This window comes from Phyllobates terribilis, unplaced genomic scaffold (assembly GCF_046119375.1).
Source record: "Phyllobates terribilis strain yellow unplaced genomic scaffold, ASM4611937v1 Scaffold_1049__1_contigs__length_452226, whole genome shotgun sequence".
NCBI lineage: Eukaryota > Metazoa > Chordata > Amphibia > Anura > Dendrobatidae > Phyllobates > Phyllobates terribilis.
Genome location: NW_027363809.1, coordinates 116499 through 137305, shown reverse-complemented (window position 1 = coordinate 137305; position 20807 = coordinate 116499). Strand labels below are relative to the sequence as shown.

General features: G+C 44.0%; 9 non-coding genes and 1 pseudogene across 9 annotated transcripts; all 10 read right to left on the bottom strand.

Annotated features, from left to right (window-relative positions):
* Window positions 1–914: 914 nt before the first annotated feature.
* On the bottom strand, window positions 915–1105 carry LOC141242519 (U2 spliceosomal RNA). Its single transcript, XR_012306925.1, has one exon. It is a non-coding gene; the product is annotated as a U2 spliceosomal RNA (small nuclear RNA).
* A 1115-nt stretch (window positions 1106–2220) lies between these two features.
* LOC141242518 (U2 spliceosomal RNA) lies at window positions 2221–2411 on the bottom strand. Its single transcript, XR_012306924.1, has one exon. It is a non-coding gene; the product is annotated as a U2 spliceosomal RNA (small nuclear RNA).
* A 1115-nt stretch (window positions 2412–3526) lies between these two features.
* Window positions 3527–3741, bottom strand: LOC141242726 (U2 spliceosomal RNA; annotated as a pseudogene).
* Window positions 3742–6184: 2443 nt separating this feature from the next.
* On the bottom strand, window positions 6185–6375 carry LOC141242681 (U2 spliceosomal RNA). The gene has a single exon (XR_012307077.1). It is a non-coding gene; the product is annotated as a U2 spliceosomal RNA (small nuclear RNA).
* Window positions 6376–7493: 1118 nt separating this feature from the next.
* Window positions 7494–7684, bottom strand: LOC141242515 (U2 spliceosomal RNA). Its single transcript, XR_012306922.1, has one exon. It is a non-coding gene; the product is annotated as a U2 spliceosomal RNA (small nuclear RNA).
* Window positions 7685–8799: 1115 nt separating this feature from the next.
* LOC141242652 (U2 spliceosomal RNA) lies at window positions 8800–8990 on the bottom strand. The gene has a single exon (XR_012307050.1). It is a non-coding gene; the product is annotated as a U2 spliceosomal RNA (small nuclear RNA).
* Window positions 8991–15702: 6712 nt separating this feature from the next.
* On the bottom strand, window positions 15703–15893 carry LOC141242514 (U2 spliceosomal RNA). The gene has a single exon (XR_012306921.1). It is a non-coding gene; the product is annotated as a U2 spliceosomal RNA (small nuclear RNA).
* Window positions 15894–17008: 1115 nt separating this feature from the next.
* Window positions 17009–17199, bottom strand: LOC141242513 (U2 spliceosomal RNA). The gene has a single exon (XR_012306920.1). It is a non-coding gene; the product is annotated as a U2 spliceosomal RNA (small nuclear RNA).
* A 1115-nt stretch (window positions 17200–18314) lies between these two features.
* LOC141242512 (U2 spliceosomal RNA) lies at window positions 18315–18505 on the bottom strand. The gene has a single exon (XR_012306919.1). It is a non-coding gene; the product is annotated as a U2 spliceosomal RNA (small nuclear RNA).
* Window positions 18506–19620: 1115 nt separating this feature from the next.
* Window positions 19621–19811, bottom strand: LOC141242511 (U2 spliceosomal RNA). The gene has a single exon (XR_012306918.1). It is a non-coding gene; the product is annotated as a U2 spliceosomal RNA (small nuclear RNA).
* Between the last annotated feature and the right edge of the window lie 996 nt (window positions 19812–20807).

The window sequence follows — 20807 nt, the reverse complement described above, 5'->3', positions numbered from 1 at the left end:
CCCCCTGCTGTTCCCACCCGCCTCAACACCGTTGGAAGGGAGGAGAACCAATTAAGGCGGGGGGTGGGGTGGAACGAGCAGCTGTCTACCCTTAGCAGGAGGGCTCCTGATTACATACCTCTCCTGCTGCTGCTGCTGCTGGCTGTCCAGCAGCAGACTGAAGGTGGCTACTGCTGTGCACAGGTATATAAAGGCTCAGAGCCTATTATGACACGCGCAGCCAGCGTTCCATTGCCACATTCCATCTACTGCAGGCAGGATACCTGGCTGGCTGAATGTCGCTGAGAAGCTCACAGAGACCGCCATAAGCAACAGTTTAACAGAATGCCACAGACTAATCAACCAAACTTTTTGGGTTGGGTTCTCTTTTATAGTCTGCAGGCATTAAATGAAAGAAGTCAGTGTTCCAGCAGAAGGAGACAACGTTTCAGAAAAGGCATTGTAGCAAACCAAAAAATAAATTTTAAGCGCAGCAGAGTAACCAGCGCACATACCTGTTAGCTCAGGTGAGTTTAAAAGGCTGCTGTTGATAACAAGGGCATTTGCTAAATAGATGGTGTGTGTGCAACAATATACTGAAAGGTCAATTATATTGTGCAGCTTATCTCACCACCTGTAGTTATTTAGGTGAAAGCTCCAAAATGCTTGCCTAATATGTCTGTTTATCCAAAAGGAAGTAAAAAGGGAGAGCTAGAAAGATAGCATTGCATCACATTACATGGCAATGCAATGCACAGTTGCTGAAGTTGAACCAAAATGAGCTTGTAATCTGGCTTCTGCAACTTTGAACATGAAAAATCCAATGAGGAGAAGAAAAGCAAAGCCAAAGAGTCCATCCCAAAATCCGACAAACAAGCAAAATGAACAAAAAACATTGAATTCAATTCTTTCTGATTTTAGAAACTGCATTAAAGAAGGGGTGCACCGGTCCTGGAGATACTGCAATACCAGGTCAATGCGTGGAGTGGACAGAGCAAGCTCTTTTTCCATCTCCCTGTTCTAAAAATCCATTTAATATATGGTCCCCAGATAGGGGACGTATCAGATATTAAACTGATAAGAACAGATACTACACTTGATCTTAGCCAAAAGGCCGAGAAGCGATAACCAGAATTGGTTTCAAACTACGGAGCCACCCAAGGATCCTGAAAAGTCCATTTGTGGAGATGAGCTCCTGGACTCCCGTTAAGAAGACATGTTGTCAACCTCTAGATCCCTTACATGCCTGCACTTTTCGGCTTGCTGCTGCTGCAATCCACGCGTTTTAGATCTGCATAACTCCACCTCTTTAAACACAGCACCTTCACCCCCTGCAGTTCCCACCCGCCTCAACACCGTTGGAAGGGAGGAGAACCAATTAAGGCGGGGGGTGGGGTGGAACGAGCAGCTGTCTACCCTTAGCAGGAGGGCTCCTGATTACATACCTCTCCTGCTGCTGCTGCTGCTGGCTGTCCAGCAGCAGACTGAAGGTGGCTGCTGCTGTGCACAGGTATATAAAGGCTCAGAGCCTATTATGACACGCGCAGCCAGCGTTCCATTGCCACATTCCATCTACTGCAGGCAGGATACCTGGCTGGCTGAATGTCTCTGAGAAGCTCACAGAGACCGCCATAAGCAACAGTTTAACAGAATGCCACAGACTAATCAACCAAACTTTTTGGGTTGGGTTCTCTTTTATAGTCTGCAGGCATTAAATGAAAGAAGTCAGTGTTCCAGCAGAAGGAGACAACGTTTCAGAAAAGGCATTGTAGCAAACCAAAAAAGAAATTTTAAGCGCAGCAGAGTAACCAGCGCACATACCTGTTAGCTCAGGTGAGTTTAAAAGGCTGCTGTTGATAACAAGGGCATTTGCTAAATAGATGGTGTGTGTGCAACAATATACTGAAAGGTCAATTATATTGTGCAGCTTATCTCACCACCTGTAGTTATTTAGGTGAAAGCTCCAAAATGCTTGCCTAATATGTCTGTTTATCCAAAAGGAAGTAAAAAGGGAGAGCTAGAAAGATAGCATTGCATCACATTACATGGCAATGCAATGCACAGTTGATGAAGTTGAACCAAAATGAGCTTGTAATCTGGCTTCTGCAACTTTGAACATGAAAAATCCAATGAGGAGAAGAAAAGCAAAGCCAAAGAGTCCATCCCAAAATCCGACAAACAAGCAAAATGAACAAAAAACATTGAATTCAATTCTTTCTGATTTTAGAAACTGCATTAAAGAAGGGGTGCACCGGTCCTGGAGATACTGCAATACCAGGTCAATGCGTGGAGTGGACAGAGCAAGCTCTTTTTCCATCTCCCTGTTCTAAAAATCCATTTAATATATGGTCCCCAGATAGGGGACGTATCAGATATTAAACTGATAAGAACAGATACTACACTTGATCTTAGCCAAAAGGCCGAGAAGCGATAACCAGAATTGGTTTCAAACTACGGAGCCACCCAAGGATCCTGAAAAGTCCATTTGTGGAGATGAGCTCCTGGACTCCCGTTAAGAAGACATGTTGTCAACCTCTAGATCCCTTACATGCCTGCACTTTTCGGCTTGCTGCTGCTGCAATCCACGCGTTTTAGATCTGCATAACTCCACCTCTTTAAACACAGCACCTTCACCCCCTGCTGTTCCCACCCGCCTCAACACCGTTGGAAGGGAGGAGAACCAATTAAGGCGGGGGGTGGGGTGGAACGAGCAGCTGTCTACCCTTAGCAGGAGGGCTCCTGATTACATACCTCTCCTGCTGCTGCTGCTGCTGGCTGTCCAGCAGCAGACTGAAGGTGGCTACTGCTGTGCACAGGTATATAAAGGCTCAGAGCCTATTATGACACGCGCAGCCAGCGTTCCATTGCCACATTCCATCTACTGCAGGCAGGATACCTGGCTGGCTGAATGTCGCTGAGAAGCTCACAGAGACCGCCATAAGCAACAGTTTAACAGAATGCCACAGACTAATCAACCAAACTTTTTGGGTTGGGTTCTCTTTTATAGTCTGCAGGCATTAAATGAAAGAAGTCAGTGTTCCAGCAGAAGGAGACAACGTTTCAGAAAAGGCATTGTAGCAAACCAAAAAATAAATTTTAAGCGCAGCAGAGTAACCAGCGCACATACCTGTTAGCTCAGGTGAGTTTAAAAGGCTGCTGTTGATAACAAGGGCATTTGCTAAATAGATGGTGTGTGTGCAACAATATACTGAAAGGTCAATTATATTGTGCAGCTTATCTCACCACCTGTAGTTATTTAGGTGAAAGCTCCAAAATGCTTGCCTAATATGTCTGTTTATCCAAAAGGAAGTAAAAAGGGAGAGCTAGAAAGATAGCATTGCATCACATTACATGGCAATGCAATGCACAGTTGCTGAAGTTGAACCAAAATGAGCTTGTAATCTGGCTTCTGCAACTTTGAACATGAAAAATCCAATGAGGAGAAGAAAAGCAAAGCCAAAGAGTCCATCCCAAAATCCGACAAACAAGCAAAATGAACAAAAAACATTGAATTCAATTCTTTCTGATTTTAGAAACTGCATTAAAGAAGGGGTGCACCGGTCCTGGAGATACTGCAATACCAGGTCAATGCGTGGAGTGGACAGAGCAAGCTCTTTTTCCATCTCCCTGTTCTAAAAATCCATTTAATATATGGTCCCCAGATAGGGGACGTATCAGATATTAAACTGATAAGAACAGATTTTTTTTTTTTTTTTTTTTTTTTTTTCTTTTTCTTTCTTTCCAAACACTCAGAAATTAAGTTTTATAATCTTAAATCGTATATCACCAAACTCAAGATTTTAGTTCCATCATCGTGTTTAGATATTATATTTATATTTTTTCATTTGAATTAATATATATAAAGTTAAACATAACAATTCCTTTGCAGTTTCAACAGTTTCCAAACAAATCACCACTGACATTACTTCACCCGGTTTCCCAAACTAAATATCCCCTTTTTCTCTTTTACTTTCCTCCCAACAAAACCCCTTAACTTCTTTTCTTCCTCCTCATGCTCTAACCGCATCTGTTCCCTATCATACTCTTCCTCATCATCTCTGAAAGTCACCACCTTCTCCAACACTTTACCCTTTTCCTCTTTTACTTCTTTCTTTTCACCAGATACTTTCCTTGATCCACAATTTTCCTGTACCGTTACCTTTTTCTTCAATTTCACCTTTAAACTTTCAACTTCTTTTCCCTGCTTATTCTCCTCTATAATTATGGCATCAACTTCCTTCTTCATTTTATCACCAATATCTTCCTTTTGTCCTCCAAAGTTCTTTTCAAAAGTTCCTTTGCTGCTTTCCATGTAACAATACCCAGAACTCCCGTTTACCATAATCCTCCCATTATGCAAATTTTCTTCTCCTGTTGTCCACACCAAAAAACGTCTCTTTCCGTTCCAAATACCAACTTTGTTCCTGTATAATTTCTGAAACTTTACCATCTTACATTTAGATTCCAAAAAAACCATTATCTCCTCTATTTCCACAAACGGATTGTCCATGTAAATTATCACACTCTTCGGTTTCCCCATGAATGATGCACTTACTCCAATTTTCCCAGAATCCTCTTCACTCCAGCCTTTGAAAAAATGAATGCACTTTTCCTCAGAAACTAGAGTCACATCACAAACTTTACCTTGCTTTATTTCTTGCATACAGTAGATATCCTTCTCCAAAACTTCATATTTCCTCAAAATTTCCAGAATCCATTTTTCTTCCAAAAAAGTTTCTTCCGTCTCCCGTTTCACAAAAAAACGTAAGCATCTCTTCTTTTTCCAAAACTCCATCTCAACGATCCGTTTTCCTTCCGTTTTTTCCTTTTAATCCTCCAAATGTTGCCACCACAGCTATGTGTGGCGACAGTTGCCCCCCACAGCTATGTGTGGTGACAAGGTGATCGCCTCTCGTTGCCCAGGGACTAATCCGACTCCCTAATAGCAGCAGGGGGGTTTAGCTCCACCGATAAGTGTAGCGATCCCCCCAGGCCAAGGAGCCGGGTACCCCAAGCGCCTCCCAGCCAAGACCAAGGCAGAAACCGCTAGATCACTGCACTTGATCTTAGCCAAAAGGCCGAGAAGCGATAACCAGAATTGGTTTCAAACTACGGAGCCACCCAAGGATCCTGAAAAGTCCATTTGTGGAGATGAGCTCCTGGACTCCCGTTAAGAAGACATGTTGTCAACCTCTAGATCCCTTACATGCCTGCACTTTTCTGCTTGCTGCTGCTGCAATCCACGCGTTTTAGATCTGCATAACTCCACCTCTTTAAACACAGCACCTTCACCCCCTGCTGTTCCCACCCGCCTCAACACCGTTGGCAGGGAGGAGAACCAATTAAGGCGGGGGGTGGGGTGGAACGAGCAGCTGTCTACCCTTAGCAGGAGGGCTCCTGATTACATACCTCTCCTGCTGCTGCTGCTGCTGGCTGTCCAGCAGCAGACTGAAGGTGGCTGCTGCTGTGCACAGGTATATAAAGGCTCAGAGCCTATTATGACACGCGCAGCCAGCGTTCCATTGCCACATTCCATCTACTGCAGGCAGGATACCTGGCTGGCTGAATGTCGCTGAGAAGCTCACAGAGACCGCCATAAGCAACAGTTTAACAGAATGCCACAGACTAATCAACCAAACTTTTTGGGTTGGGTTCTCTTTTATAGTCTGCAGGCATTAAATGAAAGAAGTCAGTGTTCCAGCAGAAGGAGACAACGTTTCAGAAAAGGCATTGTAGCAAACCAAAAAAGAAATTTTAAGCGCAGCAGAGTAACCAGCGCACATACCTGTTAGCTCAGGTGAGTTTAAAAGGCTGTTGTTGATAACAAGGGCATTTGCTAAATAGATGGTGTGTGTGCAACAATATACTGAAAGGTCAATTATATTGTGCAGCTTATCTCACCACCTGTAGTTATTTAGGTGAAAGCTCCAAAATGCTTGCCTAATATGTCTGTTTATCCAAAAGGAAGTAAAAAGGGAGAGCTAGAAAGATAGCATTGCATCACATTACATGGCAATGCAATGCACAGTTGCTGAAGTTGAACCAAAATGAGCTTGTAATCTGGCTTCTGCAACTTTGACCATGAAAAATCCAATGAGGAGAAGAAAAGCAAAGCCAAAGAGTCCATCCCAAAATCCGACAAACAAGCAAAATGAACAAAAAACATTGAATTCAATTCTTTCTGATTTTAGAAACTGCATTAAAGAAGGGGTGCACCGGTCCTAGAGATACTACAATACCAGGTCAATGCGTGGAGTGGACAGAGCAAGCTCTTTTTCCATCTCCCTGTTCTAAAAATCCATTTAATATATGGTCCCCAGATAGGGGACGTATCAGATATTAAACTGATAAGAACAGATACTACACTTGATCTTAGCCAAAAGGCCGAGAAGCGATAACCAGAATTGGTTTCAAACTACGGAGCCACCCAAGGATCCTGAAAAGTCCATTTGTGGAGATGAGCTCCTGTACTCCCGTTAAGAAGACATGTTGTCAACCTCTAGATCCCTTACATGCCTGCACTTTTCGGCTTGCTGCTGCTGCAATCCACGCGTTTTAGATCTGCATAACTCCACCTCTTTAAACACAGCACCTTCACCCCCTGCTGTTCCCACCCGCCTCAACACCGTTGGAAGGGAGGAGAACCAATTAAGGCGGGGGGTGCGGTGGAACGAGCAGCTGTCTACCCTTAGCAGGAGGGCTCCTGATTACATACCTCTCCTGCTGCTGCTGCTGCTGCTGGCTGTCCAGCAGCAGACTGAATGTGGCTGCTGCTGTGCACAGGTATATAAAGGCTCAGAGCCTATTATGACACGCGCAGCCAGCGTTCCATTGCCACATTCCATCTACTGCAGGCAGGATACCTGGCTGGCTGAATGTCGCTGAGAAGCTCACAGAGACCGCCATAAGCAACAGTTTAACAGAATGCCACAGACTAATCAACCAAACTTTTTGGGTTGGGTTCTCTTTTATAGTCTGCAGGCATTAAATGAAAGAACTCAGTGTTCCAGTAGAAGGAGACAACGTTTCAGAAAAGGCATTGTAGCAAACCAAAAAAGAAATTTTAAGCGCAGCAGAGTAACCAGCGCACATACCTGTTAGCTCAGGTGAGTTTAAAAGGCTGCTGTTGATAACAAGGGCATTTGCTAAATAGATGGTGTGTGTGCAACAATATACTGAAAGGTCAATTATATTGTGCAGCTTATCTCACCACCTGTAGTTATTTAGGTGAAAGCTCCAAAATGCTTGCCTAATATGTCTGTTTATCCAAAAGGAAGTAAAAAGGGAGAGCTAGAAAGATAGCATTGCATCACATTACATGGCAATGCAATGCACAGTTGCTGAAGTTGAACCAAAATGAGCTTGTAATCTGGCTTCTGCAACTTTGAACATGAAAAATCCAATGAGGAGAAGAAAAGCAAAGCCAAAGAGTCCATCCCAAAATCCGACAAACAAGCAAAATGAACAAAAAACATTGAATTCAATTCTTTCTGATTTTAGAAACTGCATTAAAGAAGGGGTGCACCGGTCCTGGAGATACTGCAATACCAGGTCAATGCGTGGAGTGGACAGAGCAAGCTCTTTTTCCATCTCCCTGTTCTAAAAATCCATTTAATATATGGTCCCCAGATAGGGGACGTATCAGATATTAAACTGATAAGAACAGATACTACACTTGATCTTAGCCAAAAGGCCGAGAAGCGATAACCAGAATTGGTTTCAAACTACGGAGCCACCCAAGGATCCTGAAAAGTCCATTTGTGGAGATGAGCTCCTGGACTCCCGTTAAGAAGACATGTTGTCAACCTCTAGATCCCTTACATGCCTGCACTTTTCGGCTTGCTGCTGCTGCAATCCACGCGTTTTAGATCTGCATAACTCCACCTCTTTAAACACAGCACCTTCACCCCCTGCTGTTCCCACCCGCCTCAACACCGTTGGAAGGGAGGAGAACCAATTAAGGCGGGGGGTGGGGTGGAACGAGCAGCTGTCTACCCTTAGCAGGAGGGCTCCTGATTACATACCTCTCCTGCTGCTGCTGCTGCTGGCTGTCCAGCAGCAGACTGAAGGTGGCTGCTGCTGTGCACAGGTATATAAAGGCTCAGAGCCTATTATGACACGCGCAGCCAGCGTTCCATTGCCACATTCCATCTACTGCAGGCAGGATACCTGGCTGGCTGAATGTCGCTGAGAAGCTCACAGAGACCGCCATAAGCAACAGTTTAACAGAATGCCACAGACTAATCAACCAAACTTTTTGGGTTGGGTTCTCTTTTATAGTCTGCAGGCATTAAATGAAAGAAGTCAGTGTTCCAGCAGAAGGAGACAACGTTTCAGAAAAGGCATTGTAGCAAACCAAAAAAGAAATTTTAAGCGCAGCAGAGTAACCAGCGCACATACCTGTTAGCTCAGGTGAGTTTAAAAGGCTGCTGTTGATAACAAGGGCATTTGCTAAATAGATGGTGTGTGTGCAACAATATACTGAAAGGTCAATTATATTGTGCAGCTTATCTCACCACCTGTAGTTATTTAGGTGAAAGCTCCAAAATGCTTGCCTAATATGTCTGTTTATCCAAAAGGAAGTAAAAAGGGAGAGCTAGAAAGATAGCATTGCATCACATTACATGGCAATGCAATGCACAGTTGCTGAAGTTGAACCAAAATGAGCTTGTAATCTGGCTTCTGCAACTTTGAACATGAAAAATCCAATGAGGAGAAGAAAAGCAAAGCCAAAGAGTCCATCCCAAAATCCGACAAACAAGCAAAATGAACAAAAAACATTGAATTCAATTCTTTCTGATTTTAGAAACTGCATTAAAGAAGGGATGCACCGGTCCTGGAGATACTGCAATACCAGGTCAATGCGTGGAGTGGACAGAGCAAGCTCTTTTTCCATCTCCCTGTTCTAAAAATCCATTTAATATATGGTCCCCAGATAGGGGACGTATCAGATATTAAACTGATAAGAACAGATACTACACTTGATCTTAGCCAAAAGGCCGAGAAGCGATAACCAGAATTGGTTTCAAACTACGGAGCCACCCAAGGATCCTGAAAAGTCCATTTGTGGAGATGAGCTCCTGGACTCCCGTTAAGAAGACATGTTGTCAACCTCTAGATCCCTTACATGCCTGCACTTTTCGGCTTGCTGCTGCTGCAATCCACGCATTTTAGATCTGCATAACTCCACCTCTTTAAACACAGCACCTTCACCCCCTGCTGTTCCCACCCGCCTCAACACCGTTGGAAGGGAGGAGAACCAATTAAGGCGGGGGGTGGGGTGGAACGAGCAGCTGTCTACCCTTAGCAGGAGGGCTCCTGATTACATACCTCTCCTGCTGCTGCTGCTGGCTGTCCAGCAGCAGACTGAAGGTGGCTGCTGCTGTGCACAGGTATATAAAGGCTCAGAGCCTATTATGACACGCGCAGCCAGCGTTCCATTGCCACATTCCATCTACTGCAGGCAGGATACCTGGCTGGCTGAATGTCGCTGAGAAGCTCACGAGACCGCCATAAGCAACAGTTTAACAGAATGCCACAGACTAATCAACCAAACTTTTTGGGTTGGGTTCTCTTTTATAGTCTGCAGGCATTAAATGAAAGAAGTCAGTGTTCCAGCAGAAGGAGACAACGTTTCAGAAAAGGCATTGTAGCAAACCAAAAAATAAATTTTAAGCGCAGCAGAGTAACCAGCGCACATACCTGTTAGCTCAGGTGAGTTTAAAAGGCTGCTGTTGATAACAAGGGCATTTGCTAAATAGATGGTGTGTGTGCAACAATATACTGAAAGGTCAATTATATTGTGCAGCTTATCTCACCACCTGTAGTTATTTAGGTGAAAGCTCCAAAATGCTTGCCTAATATGTCTGTTTATCCAAAAGGAAGTAAAAAGGGAGAGCTAGAAAGATAGCATTGCATCACATTACATGGCAATGCAATGCACAGTTGCTGAAGTTGAACCAAAATGAGCTTGTAATCTGGCTTCTGCAACTTTGAACATGAAAAATCCAATGAGGAGAAGAAAAGCAAAGCCAAAGAGTCCATCCCAAAATCCGACAAACAAGCAAAATGAACAAAAAACATTGAATTCAATTCTTTCTGATTTTAGAAACTGCATTAACCCCTTAAGCCCCGCGGGTGGTTTGCACGTTAATGACCGGGCCAATTTTTACAATTCTGACCACTGTCACTTTATGAGGTAATTACTCTCGAACGCTTCAACGGATCCCCCTGATTCTGAGATTGTTTTTTCGTGACATATTGTACTTCATGATTGTGGAAAAATTTCTTCGATATCACTTGCGTTTATTTGTGAAAAAAACGGAAATTTGGCGAAAATTTTGAAAATTTTGCAATTTTCAAAATTTGAATTTTTAAGCCCTGAAATCAGAGCGATATGTCACACAAAAGAGTTAATAAATAACATTTCCCACATGTCTACTTTACATCAGCACAATTTTGGAACCAAAATTTTTTTTTGTTAGGGAGCTATAAGGGTTAAAAGTTGGCCAGCGATTTCTCATTTTTCCAACAAAATTTACAAAACCATTTTTTTAGGGACCACATCACATTTGAAGTCACTTTGAGAGGTCTTTATGACAGAAAATACCCAAAAGTGACACCATTCTAAAAACTGCACCCCTCAAGGTGCTCAAAACCACATTCAAGAACTTTATTAACCCTTCAGGTGCTTCACAGGAATTTTTTGAATGTGGAAGAAAAAAATGAACATTTAACTTTTTTCACAAAAATGTTAATTTAGACCCAATTTTTTTTATTTTCACAGGGGTAACAAGAAAAAATGGACCCCAAAATTTGTTGTGCAATTTCCCCTGGGCACGCAGATACCCAATATTTGGGGAAAAAATACTGTTTGGGCGCACGGCAGGGCTCGGAAGGGAAGGAGCGCTATTTGACTTTTTGATTGTAAAATTTGCTTGAATAATTAGCGGACGCCATGTTGTGTTTGGAGAGCCCATGTGTGCCCAAACTTTGGAGCTCCCCCACAAGTGACCCCATTTTGGAAACTAGACCCCCCAAGGCACCTTTCTAGATGCATAGTGAGCACTTGGAACCCCCAGGTGCTTCACAAATTGATTCGTAACAATGAAAAAGTGAAAAAAAAAAACAATTTTTCATTTTTATGAATCAATTTGTGAAGCACCTGAGTGTTCCAAGTGCTCACAATGCATCTAGATAGGTGCCTTGGGGGGTCTAGTTTCCAAAATGGGGTCACTTGTGGGGGAGCTCCAATGTTTGGGCACACAGCGGCTCTCCAAACGCAATATGGTGTCGCTAACAATTTGAGCCGATTTTCCGTTAAATTTGTTAGAGGACACCATGTTGCATTTAGAGAGTCCCTGTGTGCCCAAACATTGGAGCTCCCCCACAAGTGACCCCATTTTGGAAACTAGACCCCCCAAGGCACCTATCTAGATGCATAGTGAGCACTTGGAACCCCCAGGTGCTTCACAAATTGATTCGTAACAATGAAAAAGTGAAAAAAAAAACACTTTTTCATTTGTATGAATCAATTTGTGAAGCACCTGAGGGTTCCAAGTGCTCACTATGCATCTAGATAGGTGCCTTGGGTGGTCTAGTTTCCAAAATGGGGTCACTTGTGGGGGAGCTCCAATATTTGGGCACACAGCGGCTCTCTAAATGCAACATGGTGTCCGCTAACAAATTGAATGGAAAATCGGCTCAAATTGTTAGCGGACACCACATTGCGTTTGGAGAGCTTCTCTGTGCCCAAACTTTGGAGCTCCCCCACAAGTGACCCCATTTTGGAAGCTAAACCCCCCAAGGCACCTTTCTAGATGCATAGTGAGCACTTGGAACCCCCAGGTGCTTCACAAATTGATTCGTAATAATGAAAAAGTGAAAAAAAAAACACTTTTTCATTTTTACGAATTAATTTGTGAAGCACCTAGGGGTTCCAAGTGCTCACTATGCATCTAGATAGGTGCCTTGGGGGGTCTAGTTTCCAAAATGGGGTCACTTGTGGAGGAGCTCCAATGTTTGGGCACACAGGGACTCTCCAAATGCAACATGATATCCGCTAACAATTTGAGCCGACAATTTGTTAGCGGATATCATGTTGCATTTGGAGAGTCCCTGTGTGCCCAAACATTGGAGCTCCCCCACAAGTGACCCCATTTTGGAAACTAGACCCCCCAAGGCACCTATCTAGATTCATAGTGAGCACTTGGAACCCCAGGTGCTTCACAAATTGATTCATAAAAATGAAAAAGTGTTTTTTTTTTCACTTTTTCATTTTTACGAATTAATTTGTGAAGCACCTGGGGGTTCCAAGTGCTCACTATGCATCTAGAAAGGTGCCTTGGGGGGTCTAGTTTCCAAAATGGGGTCACTTGTGGGGGAGCTCCAAAGTTTGGGCACAGAGGGGCTTTCCAAACGCAATGTGGTGTCCGCTAACAATTTGAGCCGATTTTCCATTCAATTTGTTAGCGGATACCATGTTGCATTTAGAGAGTCCCTGTGTGCCCAAACATTGGAGCTCCCCCACAAGTGACCCCATTTTGGAAACTAGACCCCCCAAGGCACCTATCTAGATTCATAGTGAGCACTTGGAACCCCAGGTGCTTCACAAATTGATTCATAAAAATGAAAAAGTGTTTTTTTTTTCACTTTTTCATTTTTACAAATCAATTTGTGAAGCACCTGGGGGTTCCAAGTGCTCACTATGCATCTAGAAAGGTGCCTTGGGGGGTCTAGTTTCCAAAATGGGGTCACTTGTGGGGGAGCTCCAAAGTTTGGGCACAGAGGGGCTCTCCAAACGCAATGTGGTGTCCGCTAACAATTTGAGCCGATTTTCCATTCAATTTGTTAGCGGATACCATGTTGCATTTAGAGAGTCCCTGTGTGCCCAAACATTGAAGCTCCCCCACAAGTGACCCCATTTTGGAAACTAGACCCCCCAAGGCACCTTTCTAGATTCATAGTGAGCACTTGGAACCCCAGGTGCTTCACAAATTGATTCATAAAAATGAAAAAGTGTTTTTTTTTTCACTTTTTCATTTTTATGAATCAATTTGTGAAGCACCTGGGGGTTCCAAGTGCTCACTATGCATCTAGAAAGGTGCCTTGGGGGGTCTAGTTTCCAAAATGGGGTCACTTGTGGGGGAGCTCCAAAGTTTGGGCACAGAGGGGCTCTCCAAACGCAATGTGGTGTCCGCTAACAATTTGAGCCGATTTTCCATTCAATTTGTTAGCGGATACCATGTTGCATTTAGAGAGTCCCTGTGTGCCCAAACATTGGAGCTCCCCCACAAGTGACCCCATTTTGGAAACTAGACCCCCCAAGGCACCTATTTAGATTCATAGTGAGCACTTGGAACCCCAGGTGCTTCACAAATTGATTCATAAAAATGAAAAAGTGTTTTATTTTCACTTTTTCATTTTTACGAATCAATTTGTGAAGCACCTGGGGGTTCTAAGTGCTCACTATGCATCTAGATAGGTGCCTTGGGGGGTCTAGTTTCCAAAATGGGGTCACTTGTGGGGGAGCTCCAATGTTTGGACACACAGGGGCTCTCCAAACGCAACATGGCGTCCGCTAACAATTTGAGCCGATTTTCCATTCAATTTGTTAGCGGACACCATGTCGCGTTTGGAGAGCCCGTGATGTGCCTAAACAGTGGAGCTCCCCCACAAGTGTCCCCATTTTGGAAACTATACCCCTCAAAGATTTTATTAAGGTGTATAGTGAACATTTTGAACCCAGAGGTACGGCACATTATTTGTTTACATTAGGTCATCATATTGAATAAGTTTTCATTATTCTTGAGCGCAAGTGCTCGCTACTTGAGTTTGCATCGGGTACTCAGGTATGCACCATGTACAGCGTGTGCTCGAGTGACATGCTCGAGTCCCTGCTCCGCATGTTTCACGGTTATTAGACACCCAAAAAAAAACATGCGGGGATCGCTCGTGCATGGCAGGAAATCCCCGTAAAGTTTTTTGGCCGCGAAGCATATGGGGCAGAGACTCGAGCATGTCACTCAAATACCCACGATACTAAATGCATACCAGAGCACCCGATGCAAACTCAAGTAGCGAGCACTTGCTCTCAACACTAGTCGCCATATCGTCATCTTTTTTTCTTACTTTTGAAAAAAATCCCAACCCCAGCCCTAACCCTAGCACAACCCTAGCCCCAGCACAGCCCTAGCCCCAAACCCAGCCCTAACCCTAGCCCAATCCTAACTCAAGAGTTTATTTTTGACGCCGTTCCTTGTGCGGTATAAGTGATTAGACGACTTTATTCTTCGGGTCGGTGTGATTACAGCAATGCCAGAATCATATGGGGTTTTTATGACTGACAGCTGTCACACACTAAAAGACGCATTTTTTGTAAAATCTAGTTTTTGCATCGCCATATTTTGAGAGCTATAATTTTTCCAGATTTTGGCAGACAGTCATGTGACGGCTCGTTTTTTGCGGGATGACTTGACGTTGTTATTGGTGCCATTTTCAGGCACGTGACATTTTTTGATCGCTTTCTATTCCGATTTTTGGGAGGCAGAATAAACAAAAACCAACAATTCAGGAATTGTTTTTTTTTTTTTTTTTTTATTCTGTTCCGCGTGTGGTAAAATTGATAAGGCAGCTTTACTCTTCGGGTCAGTACGTTTACAGCGGTACCACATTTGTATCATTTTTCTATGTTTTGGCGCTTATACACAATAAAAGCTATTTTATAGAAATAAATATTTTTTAGTATCGCTTTATTATGAGAGCTATAACTTTTTTATTTTTCGGCTGATGGAGCTATATGGCGGCTTGTTTTTTGCGGGACGAGATGCCGTTTTCAGCGGTATCATTTCTATTTATATACGTCTTTTTGATCGCGTGTTATTCCACTTTTTGTTTGGCGGTATGGTGATAAAGCATTGTTTTTTGCTTGGTTTTTTTTTTTTTTTTTTTACCGTGTTCACTGAAGGGGTTAACTAGTGGGACAGTTTTATAGGTCAGGCTGTTCCGGACGCGGCGATACCAAATATGTGTACTTTTATTGTTTTTTTTTTATTTTTTTTATAATAATATTTATTGATGGGTACATTATATTTTTATTTTTGGTGTATTATTTTTTTTATTTTTTTATAATATTTTTGCACATTTTTTTTTTTTTTTTTTTTCCACTTTCACACAGTTTATACACTTTATTACTTTGTCCCACTCTGGGACTTTCACTTTTTTTTTTCTGATCGCCTGCATGGCACAGGAATGGAGCACCATCCCTATGCCATGAAGGCTGTCAGAAGTGCACAGTGTGAAGATTGCTTGGAGATGCACTGCGCATGTCCAAGCAATCTTCCTGCTCTCTGGTGACCCGGATGTTGTCATGACAACATCGGGTCATCATGGCAACACCCGGGAAGCCTTTGCAGACTGCGCTGGAAGCCGGAAGAGGAGGTGAGTATCGCCGATCACCTCCCCTTGCCCCCGCAATGCCGCGATCGACTTCGATCGACTTCGATCGCAGCATCGCGGGGGTTAATGTGCTGGGAGCGGTGCGTGACCGCTCCCTGCACATAGTACCGGGTGTCAGCTGTGACAATCAGCTGACACCCGGCGGCGATCGCGCCCGCACAGCCTGTGTGCGGGCGCGATCGCGATGACGTACTAATACGGGTCTGGCTCTTAAGTCCCAGGGCACAGACGCGTATTAGTACGTCAGATGTTATTAAGGGGTTAAAGAAGGGGTGCACCGGTCCTGGAGATACTGCAATACCAGGTCAATGCGTGGAGTGGACAGAGCAAGCTCTTTTTCCATCTCCCTGTTCTAAAAATCCATTTAATATATGGTCCCCAGATAGGGGACGTATCAGATATTAAACTGATAAGAACAGATACTACACTTGATCTTAGCCAAAAGGCCGAGAAGCGATAACCAGAATTGGTTTCAAACTACGGAGCCACCCAAGGATCCTGAAAAGTCCATTTGTGGAGATGAGCTCCTGGACTCCCGTTAAGAAGACATGTTGTCAACCTCTAGATCCCTTACATGCCTGCACTTTTCGGCTTGCTGCTGCTGCAATCCACGCGTTTTAGATCTGCATAACTCCACCTCTTTAAGCACAGCACCTTCACCCCCTGCTGTTCCCACCCGCCTCAACACCGTTGGAAGGGAGGAGAACCAATTAAGGCGGGGGGTGGGGTGGAACGAGCAGCTGTCTACCCTTAGCAGGAGGGCTCCTGATTACATACCTCTCCTGCTGCTGCTGCTGCTGGCTGTCCAGCAGCAGACTGAAGGTGGCTGCTGCTGTGCACAGGTATATAAAGGCTCAGAGCCTATTATGACACGCGCAGCCAGCGTTCCATTGCCACATTCCATCTACTGCAGGCAGGATACCTGGCTGGCTGAATGTCGCTGAGAAGCTCACAGAGACCGCTATAAGCAACAGTTTAACAGAATGCCACAGACTAATCAACCAAACTTTTTGGATTGGGTTCTCTTTTATAGTCTGCGGGCATTAAATGAAAGAAGTCAGTGTTCCAGCAGAAGGAGACAACGTTTCAGAAAAGGCATTGTAGCAAACCAAAAAAGAAATTTTAAGCGCAGCAGAGTAACCAGCGCACATACCTGTTAGCTCAGGTGAGTTTAAAAGGCTGCTGTTGATAACAAGGGCATTTGCTAAATAGATGGTGTGTGTGCAACAATATACTGAAAGGTCAATTATATTGTGCAGCTTATCTCACCACCTGTAGTTATTTAGGTGAAAGCTCCAAAATGCTTGCCTAATATGTCTGTTTATCCAAAAGGAAGTAAAAAGGGAGAGCTAGAAAGATAGCATTGCATCACATTACATGGCAATGCAATGCACAGTTGCTGAAGTTGAACCAAAATGAGCTTGTAATCTGGCTTCTGCAACTTTGAACATGAAAAATCCAATGAGGAGAAGAAAAGCAAAGCCAAAGAGTCCATCCCAAAATCCGACAAACAAGCAAAATGAACAAAAAACATTGAATTCAATTCTTTCTGATTTTAGAAACTGCATTAAAGAAGGGGTGCACCGGTCCTGGAGATACTGCAATACCAGGTCAATGCGTGGAGTGGACAGAGCAAGCTCTTTTTCCATCTCCCTGTTCTAAAAATCCATTTAATATATGGTCCCCAGATAGGGGACGTATCAGATATTAAACTGATAAGAACAGATACTACACTTGATCTTAGCCAAAAGGCCGAGAAGCGATAACCAGAATTGGTTTCAAACTACGGAGCCACCCAAGGATCCTGAAGAGTCCATTTGTGGAGATGAGCTCCTGGACTCCCGTTAAGAAGACATGTTGTCAACCTCTAGATCCCTTACATGCCTGCACTTTTCGGCTTGCTGCTGCTGCAATCCACGCGTTTTAGATCTGCATAACTCCACCTCTTTAAACACAGCACCTTCACCCCCTGCTGTTCCCACCCGCCTCAACACCGTTGGAAGGGAGGAGAACCAATTAAGGCGGGGGGTGGGGTGGAACGAGCAGCTGTCTACCCTTAGCAGGAGGGCTCCTGATTACATACCTCTCCTGCTGCTGCTGCTGCTGGCTGTCCAGCAGCAGACTGAAGGTGGCTGCTGCTGTGCACAGGTATATAAAGGCTCAGAGCCTATTATGACACGCGCAGCCAGCGTTCCATTGCCACATTCCATCTACTGCAGGCAGGATACCTGGCTGGCTGAATGTCGCTGAGAAGCTCACAGAGACCGCCATAAGCAGCAGTTTAACAGAATGCCACAGACTAATCAACCAAACTTTTTGGGTTGGGTTCTCTTTTATAGTCTGCAGGCATTAAATGAAAGAAGTCAGTGTTCCAGCAGAAGGAGACAACGTTTCAGAAAAGGCATTGTAGCAAACCAAAAAAGAAATTTTAAGCGCAGCAGAGTAACCAGCGCACATACCTGTTAGCTCAGGTGAGTTTAAAAGGCTGCTGTTGATAACAAGGGCATTTGCTAAATAGATGGTGTGTGTGCAACAATATACTGAAAGGTCAATTATATTGTGCAGCTTATCTCACCACCTGTAGTTATTTAGGTGAAAGCTCCAAAATGCTTGCCTAATATGTCTGTTTATCCAAAAGGAAGTAAAAAGGGAGAGCTAGAAAGATAGCATTGCATCACATTACATGGCAATGCAATGCACAGTTGCTGAAGTTGAACCAAAATGAGCTTGTAATCTGGCTTCTGCAACTTTGAACATGAAAAATCCAATGAGGAGAAGAAAAGCAAAGCCAAAGAGTCCATCCCAAAATCCGACAAACAAGCAAAATGAACAAAAAACATTGAATTCAATTCTTTCTGATTTTAGAAACTGCATTAAAGAAGGGGTGCACCGGTCCTGGAGATACTGCAATACCAGGTCAATGCGTGGAGTGGACAGAGCAAGCTCTTTTTCCATCTCCCTGTTCTAAAAATCCATTTAATATATGGTCCCCAGATAGGGGACGTATCAGATATTAAACTGATAAGAACAGATACTACACTTGATCTTAGCCAAAAGGCCGAGAAGCGATAACCAGAATTGGTTTCAAACTACGGAGCCACCCAAGGATCCTGAAAAGTCCATTTGTGGAGATGAGCTCCTGGACTCCCGTTAAGAAGACATGTTGTCAACCTCTAGATCCCTTACATGCCTGCACTTTTCGGCTTGCTGCTGCTGCAATCCACGCGTTTTAGATCTGCATAACTCCACCTCTTTAAACACAGCACCTTCACCCCCTGCTGTTCCCACCCGCCTCAACACCGTTGGAAGGGAGGAGAACCAATTAAGGCGGGGGGTGGGGTGGAACGAGCAGCTGTCTACCCTTAGCAGGAGGGCTCCTGATTACATACCTCTCCTGCTGCTGCTGCTGCTGGCTGTCCAGCAGCAGACTGAAGGTGGCTGCTGCTGTGCACAGGTATATAAAGGCTCAGAGCCTATTATGACACGCGCAGCCAGCGTTCCATTGCCACATTCCATCTACTGCAGGCAGGATACCTGGCTGGCTGAATGTCGCTGAGAAGCTCACAGAGACCGCCATAAGCAGCAGTTTAACAGAATGCCACAGACTAATCAACCAAACTTTTTGGGTTGGGTTCTCTTTTATAGTCTGCAGGCATTAAATGAAAGAAGTCAGTGTTCCAGCAGAAGGAGACAACGTTTCAGAAAAGGCATTGTAGCAAACCAAAAAAGAAATTTTAAGCGCAGCAGAGTAACCAGCGCACATACCTGTTAGCTCAGGTGAGTTTAAAAGGCTGCTGTTGATAACAAGGGCATTTGCTAAATAGATGGTGTGTGTGCAACAATATACTGAAAGGTCAATTATATTGTGCAGCTTATCTCACCACCTGTAGTTATTTAGGTGAAAGCTCCAAAATGCTTGCCTAATATGTCTGTTTATCCAAAAGGAAGTAAAAAGGGAGAGCTAGAAAGATAGCATTGCATCACATTACATGGCAATGCAATGCACAGTTGCTGAAGTTGAACCAAAATGAGCTTGTAATCTGGCTTCTGCAACTTTGAACATGAAAAATCCAATGAGGAGAAGAAAAGCAAAGCCAAAGAGTCCATCCCAAAATCCGACAAACAAGCAAAATGAACAAAAAACATTGAATTCAATTCTTTCTGATTTTAGAAACTGCATTAAAGAAGGGGTGCACCGGTCCTGGAGATACTGCAATACCAGGTCAATGCGTGGAGTGGACAGAGCAAGCTCTTTTTCCATCTCCCTGTTCTAAAAATCCATTTAATATATGGTCCCCAGATAGGGGACGTATCAGATATTAAACTGATAAGAACAGATACTACACTTGATCTTAGCCAAAAGGCCGAGAAGCGATAACCAGAATTGGTTTCAAACTACGGAGCCACCCAAGGATCCTGAAAAGTCCATTTGTGGAGATGAGCTCCTGGACTCCCGTTAAGAAGACATGTTGTCAACCTCTAGATCCCTTACATGCCTGCACTTTTCGGCTTGCTGCTGCTGCAATCCACGCGTTTTAGATCTGCATAACTCCACCTCTTTAAACACAGCACCTTCACCCCCTGCTGTTCCCACCCGCCTCAACACCGTTGGAAGGGAGGAGAACCAATTAAGGCGGGGGGTGGGGTGGAACGAGCAGCTGTCTACCCTTAGCAGGAGGGCTCCTGATTACATACCTCTCCTGCTGCTGCTGCTGCTGGCTGTCCAGCAGCAGACTGAAGGTGGCTGCTGCTGTGCACAGGTATATAAAGGCTCAGAGCCTATTATGACACGCGCAGCCAGCGTTCCATTGCCACATTCCATCTACTGCAGGCAGGATACCTGGCTGGCTGAATGTCGCTGAGAAGCTCACCGAGACCGCCATAAGCAACAGTTTAACAGAATGCCACAGACTAATCAACCAAACTTTTTGGGTTGGGTTCTCTTTTATAGTCTGCAGGCATTAAATGAAAGAAGTCAGTGTTCCAGCAGAAGGAGACAACGTTTCAGAAAAGGCATTGTAGCAAACCAAAAAAGAAATTTTAAGCGCAGCAGAGTAACCAGCGCACATACCTGTTAGCTCAGGTGAGTTTAAAAGGCTGCTGTTGATAACAAGGGCATTTGCTAAATAGATGGTGTGTGTGCAACAATATACTGAAAGGTCAATTATATTGTGCAGCTTATCTCACCACCTGTAGTTATTTAGGTGAAAGCTCCAAAATGCTTGCCTAATATGTCTGTTTATCCAAAAGGAAGTAAAAAGGGAGAGCTAGAAAGATAGCATTGCATCACATTACATGGCAATGCAATGCACAGTTGCTGAAGTTGAACCAAAATGAGCTTGTAATCTGGCTTCTGCAACTTTGAACATGAA